The following is a 7,517-nucleotide window of genomic DNA, read 5'->3' as shown; positions in this document are numbered from 1 at the left end:
TGAATAACCTTAGCTGGGAGTGTAATCTGGATATATTGAGTCTTATTTCCCTTAAGTGATCTTCCTTTCTCTAAAGCATTTAGTCTGTTTTGTAAACCTTTATCTATTTACTCTTGGATCGTATGAGTGGGGCTAATATCCCTAGATCGTTGATTTACATGGTGGGCAGGGCAAAAAAATGTAACAATTCCTATTAGTGCAGTGATTCTTGACCTGAGAGCAAAGACACATGGGACGTTTAAGGGCCAGGCACAGCAATGATTTGCCTAGCTTCAGAAAACTTTAACAGGAATTAAAACCTATGATGGTTGATGGATGATTTCAAAATCACTCCCCACGCCCGACAAGCAAAGCAGCAGAATGTCTCTGGGGTTTAACCAGTTCTCTAAGGGTTAAACAGTTCTTAAAGTCTTCTCTGCTGTGGAAACGGCTGGCTGGCTCCTTGGTGCTCTCCAGCTTCAGGTTTTTGACTACACAATGAGGAGAGTGGACTAGGTGATTTCTATAGTCCTTTTCAATTCTTACATGCTATGATTTTACAGACTGAAAAACTTGTTATTTGGGTTATATTTTTAAAATTATGCTTAAAAGATGTGAGGAAGAAAAATTATTTGCATAAGCTTTACTTCTGTTCCTGTTCCATTTAAAAAGGTGTTGTCATGGATTCTTTGTGACATGTTTTAGGGGAAAAAAGACCTAAGATTCAAATATATCCTACAAAGATCCTTTTATTAAGTCAATCATCCAGATGAGGGAAACCATTAACATAATGCCAGAATGGCATCCAGTGATTCACAGCCATGCATTACTTATAGAAGATGGAAAACAAAACAAAAAAAATCATCTCAAGATCACAACTGGTGGCAGGTTGATCATTATTGTCAAAGGCAGGACTATAGAAACGGTGAAGGATTATGATTGGAACATGTACAAAATTGCAGATTTGAAAAAACTTACAGGATTTGTTCTAGAGTTTTGATATATGGTATGACTCATGACCATGTGACTTTGAACTATACAGAGCCAAGGGGTCCCAACATTCAGATGTTGCTGTTGTTAAATGCATGGGTTCTGAGTTTGTAAATCTTCAAGGGAGCAGAAAGTCTCATCTTTCTATAGCGCTGGCACACTCAAACCATGGACCTTGTGGTTTTCAGTCCATTAGTTGCTGTATGGCGTCACTGCACTCCCTAACTTTTAAGTAGCATGTGGTTATTGTTGGTAAATCATGAAGGACATGTCCAGGCATGTTCCCTAGAGCTTTGTGAAAGCCTGAAAGCAAAATCGCCTCTCCGTGGGTTTTCCCTGGACTTCTCAAAGTATTAGCCACGTTGTTGGTTTAATGGTTAGAAGGAGTCCAAATGCATCTCAGAATGGAACTAGGGCTCCCACTGTAAACCACAGGCTTCCACAAACCAAGGGCTTTACAATTTAAGTGCTAGTACAGACTCTGTTATAAGCAAATATGTCTGGTTTTGTTTGTTTGTTTTTATTTGAAAGTCTCAAGGAGCAGGGTGTGGAGTGGTAAGGACTGACTGTGGACGGAAAACTAAAAGACATGTCTGAAGCTGGAAAATTTTAAACAGCCATTTTGTTGTAGCCAATTCAAAATGGCCCTGTGGAAATGAAAAGTCACAGTTTTTAAAAAGCACCAATGACTGTAACAGTCACTCCCTACCAGTATCATTACCCACTCATTCGTTATAAATGTAATGATGACTTCTTGCAACTGAGAATAAGGAATCCTGTTTAGTATGTGCTGTTGTTAGGTGACATCATATAAATATATATGTACTTTCCTATGTAGGTATGTTTCCTTCACAGAAGGAATCTACCAGCTGACATACTGATAGGGACTTTCAGCCTCCAGAATTAGGAGAAAATAAACTTCTGCTCTTTAAAACCACCCACTTGTAGTATTTTTTGTAACTAAGACAGCTTCTAACAAGTATCATTCAGTATAAAACATTCCAAATTTTCACAATGAGCATGTAATGAATTTGTTCAATTTTAAGTCATAATTTAAAGTGTTGATTTGGAGTGATGATCATAGTACCTGCAGAAATGATTCTATTAGGCTTCATACAGGCTAACTCTATAGGTTTCATAAATAATGATTTAAAATTTTTGGTACCCGTGAACATGACGTTGAAGGCAGTGTGAATAGTTTTGGAGTAGGAGATGTACCTGCTCAGACCAGGTCTTCCTCTTAGTGCCTTTCATTAATGCATCTAAGTGGAAACATTGAACCCACTCGATGGCACTTAACAACAACAACATTGGAAATATATGTATTTTAACTGGAAAATTTTTTTTTGTGAAGTGGATACCATGCATGTAAGTCGTTCCTAAAAATTTATAGAAAACAGAATTTGATTTACTTTTTGTTTTCACCAAGTTTTCTTAAATATTTATTTCATAAAGTGAAGACTAACTTATAAAGTATAAAACTAGAAAAATCAGTTTGTGTATTTGTTTGTGTTCTCATAATTCAGATGTAATTTGAATGTTCCTACACCTACTCAACCTATGGGAAAAATTGTGACATTAACAACAAAATTGTTAACTGCTCAGTAGTTATTTTGGGAGTTGTGTGTGGGTTTCTTGCCTGCGTTTAGGAGTAGGTCTGCTCAGATTCCTGTGGTGATGGACCCTACTGATGGAAGTCCCTTTGTTTAAAATCTATTTGAGGAAGGCACTGCTTCTATCAGTGGTGCCCTCTGTGGAAATTCTTTTGTTGTTATTTTTTTTGTTGCTCCATCCAATACAGCACGGTCCGTACTTGCTTTCTTGCATCCATCCACATAGAAATGACTCTGGTTCCCTCTGTCCTTTAACACCAAGTTCTCAAAAAAGTGTCAGATGTGCCACGTCTGACCAAGTCCTGGTGTGGATCTGTAGAATCACCACTGGACTGCTAACTTCAACGTCAGCAACTCAAACCCACCAGCCGCTCCTCATAAACTGTATACAGGGTCACTGTGAGTTGGAACTAACTTGACAGCACTTGACAGCAACAACAGCTTTTCTATTAGTTTGAATTAAATTTAAATCTTCGTGCATAAAATTGCTTTGACAGAGAATATCATATTACAAGGATGCCTGATACTTGGTATAGAAAACCAGGTGCCATTGAGTTGACAAATCTTGGCTAACCGATGTAGCTCAGAACAGAACTGTACTTCATAGGACAATTGAGAAAATGTCCTCACTTCTTGGTATGAATACTTCCAAGGACCTGGAAGGTTAGGGCATTGTTAAATTATTTTAAGTAGCTTTTGCAATGAAACCAAACATACAATAAGTTCTTACTCTAGTCCAGCAATGGATATCAGTGAAGAAATAATCCTGAAATTTTTTTTCCCACTTGTACAAAGTTTCCTTTGAAATCTGTGGCAATTCTGAATTTGGACAAGCTCCAAAAAAGCATTCTGCAGAATAAGAATCATGCCCAGCATTAATGATTCATTTTCTTTCTTCCCCATCTGAATCACATATACTTTGGCTTTATGCTTTTCTTTTTATGATTTTGAAATCATCTAAAGTTTCATTTGATAATATGATTATAGTAGGAAGATTAAAAATGATCTCTACTAATGAGAATGTATAATACTCTTTAAAGATCAGATGTCTTGAGAAGAATTTGTGTGATGCATCACATGTCTCAGTTTTATTTATCCCCCCACCTTAATATTTTTATTGCAAAAACACTAAAAAGAATTTTTAAAAAAGCTTCAGTAACTCCATACCTTTCTAATTTTTCAACATTTCCTCTCGGGTTTTATATAGCTACCGTTGTAGAGCATTGTTGTTGTTGTTGTTAAGTGCTGTAGAGTCGGTTCCGACCCATAGCGACCCTGTACAGGGTTTCCGAGGCTATAAATCTTTACGGGAGTAGAAAGCCTCATCTTTCTCCCGCAAAGCAGCGGTAGTTTCAAACTGCTGACCTTGCGGTTCGCAGCCGGTTTCGTAACCACTGCGCACGCTACCAGACTGAGTTTACAGAGCAGAACTGTACTTCATAGAGTTTTCAACAGCTGGTATTTCAGAAAGTAGGTCACCAAATTTTTCTTCTGAGGTGAACCCGAAACTCCAACTTTTCACTTAGCAGCTGAGTTCACCACCCTTGGAATCAAACTTGGTATACCAAAAAATTCCAATGTCCTCAAGTTAATTCTGTCTCATGGTGATCCAGTATGTGTCAGAGTAGAATTCCATAGGGTTTTCAATGGCCATGACCTTTTGGAAGTAAATTGCCAGGACTTTCTTCTGAGGCACCTTTGGGTAAATTCAAACCATCAACTTTTGGATAAGTAACCATGTGCTTAACTGTTTGCATTGCCCAAGGGCCTATATTTGGTGTAAACCAAACCCAAGCCACTGTGGCTGAGCCAATTCCAACTCACAGTGCTCTGTGATGGAAACTTATAAATATAGTTTTGGTGAAAAATACTCATTATTAGTAATTTATCAAAAGGGGAACTCAAGTCTGTCTTTGACTACAGTTTCCTATGCTCTCATTTTATAAATGGGAAAGAAATGGTGCTGGGGGAGGATTCTATCTGACAGTTCCAGTTTTTTGTGGGGACAGACAGTGTGATTTTAGGAACAAGAAGGATGTCTCTTCATTGTCATTAATTTTTTCACTATTTTTTAAAATTTCATAAAATCTCTGTGTGGTGGGGGGTAGCCATAGGATTTGCCTTCTGTTATTGATTACCCCCCTAAAAGATACAGTGAAATTCTAACCTCTGTACATGTGACTGCGACCCTGGTTGGAAATTAGGTTTTTCTTTTATTATGTCATGAAGACATACCAAGTAAGGTGGTATCTTTTCTAAGTATGTTCTTTAAAGAGGAGTACGGACAGAGAACACACACAGAGAGGACAATACTACTTGAGGATACAGCTACAAGCCAAGAAAGGCATAGAAAAGCCTGGAATTACAGATACTGAATAGAAATAGGAAGAATCTTCCCCTACAGTTGAAACAGAGAGTTCACAGCACTGCAACATGATTTGGACTTTTAGCTTCTAAAACTGTGAGACCATAGATTTCTGTCCCTTAAAGTCACTCACTTGTGGCATTTTCATTACAGCAACACCAGGCAATTAAAACACCTTCTTTAATATATAAGTATTGGGCATGGATACAGAGAGGGTAGAAAATTGTGTCTTATTTCTTCTTGCATCTGAGTGTCCTTAGGGCCAGATTGAAAATATACATAATATACATTATGAACAGAAAGGGATAGCAGTAGTTACACATGAAGTGAATAACTCACTGTGACTGACTTATTGAACCATGTGACAGCTTTGTGCTTCCATAAAACTACTAGTTCCTTATGTTGGAATAAACTGTTAAAGTTATACTTAATGATTTAAAGATTGTGACTCTTGGTTTCAGACTGCTAGAAATCTCTGTCAGGTTTAATGGTTGAAGCCACCATATCAAAAGTTTTTTGACAGCTCAGACTTGCAGATACTACTCATTTGACTTAGCTTAGATGGTTTGATGATCAGAACTCAACTAGAGGAACATAAAGAAATTTGATACAGGAAGCAATGTAGTTTGTTACAATTTGATGAACTTGATCTTAACTTATAGATGTAGTAGCACAAAATACCAAATGAGAATGAAGGAGTCTTCAAGTCAAGGATCAGGCATATACCTTTAGTACACAGGGTTGATAGAGATGGGCAACTCAGACATCAGCTACCTAAAATGTTGTTGTTGTTGTTGTTGTTAAGTACCGTGGAGTTGGTTCTGACTCATAGTGACCCTGCACAGAGTTTCTGAGGCTGCAAATCTTTATGGGGGAGTAGAACGCCTCATCTTTCTCCCAGCTACCTAAAACAGGCGGGCTATACAGGCATGAAGTGACTGGCTTACAAATTTTCAAGAGGGAGTTTAGTTTCAGAGCAAGTGGGGGAAGGTAGAACCCCCACTGAATAGTGTCCATCTTGTCTAGATGGGTCTGGTGAAAGCAGATAGGGATAGAATTATTTTGATTTAATAGTGAATAATTGTTATCATGACTAATTGCAGTTGTCACAACGGTAAAGGTAGAAGGTGTGTAACGAAAAGGGGAGAGTGGTTATTCATAAATTTCAGGAACAGAGGACCCTGGGACCAGCAAGAGGGAAGAGCATGAGTGGAGCATGGGATCCTAACCCGAGAAGGAGTGACACCAGAGATGGAAGCAGAGGCGATGGAATGGAAAGATACAGCATCTGAGGTCTCAGACCCATGGAAAGAGAAAGGCTGTGTGCTGATGGGCAGGGGGCTGGTTTGCAAAATGTAATGATTATACATTCCTGTGTGTTTTCGTGTATATCAAAAAAGTTGATTATAATCATTATAATGAAACAAGATGTAATTGGTTGAGTGCAAAACTGATGTTCTGCCATGTAGAACATGACTCAAGTCACACTAAAAGCTTAAAAAAAAGAAAAAAAGTTTGGGACAAAGGTATGGTTCCTTTCAGTCAGTATGAAAAACCACTCTTCTAGATAACATTGCTTTGTTTTTTAACAGGGATATGAAGTTATTAACAAGTCATTAATAGACAGATAAAAGGACTTGTAATGGCTAGGTAATGCATATACTACCTAAAGGCATTTAACTGTGTGGATCATAACAAATTATAGATACCACTGTGAAGAATGAGAATTCCAGAACATTTAGTTGTGCTCATGTGACCAAGACGCAATCATTTAAACAGAATAAGTGGACACTAAGTGGTTTCAAAATCAGAAGAGGTATGTGTCAAGATTTAGCTTTCCACCATACTTATTAGGTTGGAGGTTCAAGCTCACCAGATGCTCCTCAGAAACCTATACAGGGTTGCTATGGGTCAGAACTGACTCAACAGCACTTAACAACAACAACATTCAGTCTGTATGCTGAACAAGTAATTAGAGAAGCTGAAGTATATGAAGAACATGGCATTGGGATTGAAGGAAGGCTCACTAATGACCTGTGATATGTAGATAATACAACCTTGCTTGCTGAAAGTGAAGAGGATTTGATGCACTGGCTGATGAATGTCAAAGACTACAGTCTTCTGTATAGATTGCAACTCAACGAAAAGAAGACAAAAACTCAGAACTCAACCAGTAAACAACATCATGATAAACGGCAAAAAGATTGAGGTTGTTAAGGATTTCATTTACAGTCAATGCTCATGGAAGCAGCAGTCAAAAAAGTAAAAAAAAAAATACTGTGTTGGGCAAATCTACTGCAAAGAATCTCTTTAATATGTTAAAGAGCTAAGGTATCACTTTGAGGACTTAAGGTGCCCTTGATCCAAACCGCAGTATTTTTGTGATTTCATATGCATGTGAAAAGTGGACAACAAATAAGAAAGACTGGAGAAGAATTGATGCATTTGGATTGTGGTGTTGATGAAGAATATTGGAAGTACCATTGACTGCCAGAAGAACAAACAAATCCATATTGGAAGAAGTACAGCCAGAATGCTCTTTCGAAGGGAGGAAGGCAAGACTTTATCTC

This window comes from Chrysochloris asiatica, unplaced genomic scaffold (assembly GCF_000296735.1).
Source record: "Chrysochloris asiatica unplaced genomic scaffold, ChrAsi1.0 scaffold00024, whole genome shotgun sequence".
NCBI classification, from domain to species: domain Eukaryota; kingdom Metazoa; phylum Chordata; class Mammalia; order Afrosoricida; family Chrysochloridae; genus Chrysochloris; species Chrysochloris asiatica.
The sequence above is the reverse complement of the archived record's forward strand: the minus strand, read 5'-3'. Positions refer to the sequence as shown.